The sequence below is a fragment of the Nanorana parkeri genome, unplaced genomic scaffold (genome assembly GCF_000935625.1).
Source record: "Nanorana parkeri isolate BGI_ZX_2015 unplaced genomic scaffold, ASM93562v1 scaffold2724, whole genome shotgun sequence".
In the NCBI taxonomy this organism is placed as follows: Eukaryota; Metazoa; Chordata; class Amphibia; order Anura; family Dicroglossidae; genus Nanorana; species Nanorana parkeri.
Window position 1 is genome coordinate 90,931 of NW_017308992.1, and position 1,435 is coordinate 92,365.

Below are 1,435 nucleotides of genomic sequence, written 5' to 3' on the forward strand. Positions count from 1 at the left end.
TTCTTCCTCTCTCTCAGCTCTGCTGTACAGGGGAACTCAGCACAGGGATGGTGGGAGCCCCTCATAATGGGCACAGCGGGTGTACAGACCCGGGAACTCAGCACAGGGATGGTGGGAGCCCCTCATAATGGGCACAGCGGGGGTACAGACCCGGGAACTCAGCACAGGGATGGCAAGGGCCCCTCATAATGGGCACAGCGGGTGTACAGACCCGGGAACTCAGCTAGCTGCTGGTGGGGGCCCCTCATAATGGGCACAGCGGGGGTACAGACCCGCGAACTCAGCACAGGGATGGTGGGGGCCCCTCATAATGGGCACAGCGGGGGTACAGACCCGGGAACTCAGCACAGGGATGGTGGGGGCCCCTCATAATGGGCACAGCGGGTGTACAGACCCGGGAACTCAGCACAGGGATGGAGGGGGCCCCTCATAATGGGCACAGCGGGGGTACAGACCCGGGAACTCAGCACAGGGATGGTGGGAGCCCCTCATAATGGGCACAGCGGGTGAACAGACCCGGGAGGTCATCCTGAATTGTCACTTAATACAGTAGAAGGATTGGGATTTATAGCAGCTCTTTATTGGAATAGATTCAAGTTACAAGAGACGGTTGCAGAGAATTGGTAAAGAGAGAACCTGTCAGGAAGCAGATTACCCGTCACATAAGCCTATAGAGGAAATTGGGGTTTACAGACAGCACATGCTAGTTCTGGGGAAATCACTTCACTGTCTCTGGGCTAGAATGGGGATTAGAGGTCAGAGGTTGGTACAGACTGGTAGGGAATGGTGTCTTGTTTTCAGACAAGTTTCCATCTAATATTCTTGCTGGTTGTCCTGTATGAGGAGCAATGAGTTGTGACACATCTCTGACAATCAACGTCTGCAGACTCGATAATCGCTAGAATTCCATCTCCGTCCATTGCACCCAGCACATCCTACAGAGACAAGCACAATCCACATTACATATATCATTATCATGCTGCTCATACATGTAACAACTATCAATCACTTATAGATACATCATTTCAGATGGTCTTAACCAGTTCAGCAATGTTACTTTGTATCTCTCTATCTCCCTCTGATCAATGTTTATATACAATGTTACTTTGTATCTCTCTATCTCCCTCTGATCAATGTTTATAAACAATGTTACTTTGTATCTCTCTATCTCCCCTCTGATCAATGTTTATAAACAATGTTACTTTGTATCTCTCTATCTCCCCCTCTGATCAATGTTTATAAACAATGTTACTTTGTATCTCTCTATCTCCCTCTGATCAATGTTTATATACAATGTTACTTTGTATCTCTCTATCTCCCTCTGATCAATGTTTATATACAATGTTACTTTGTATCTCTATCTCCCTCTGATCAATGTTTATATACAATGTTACTTTGTATCTCTCTATCCCCCTCTGATCAATGTTTATATACA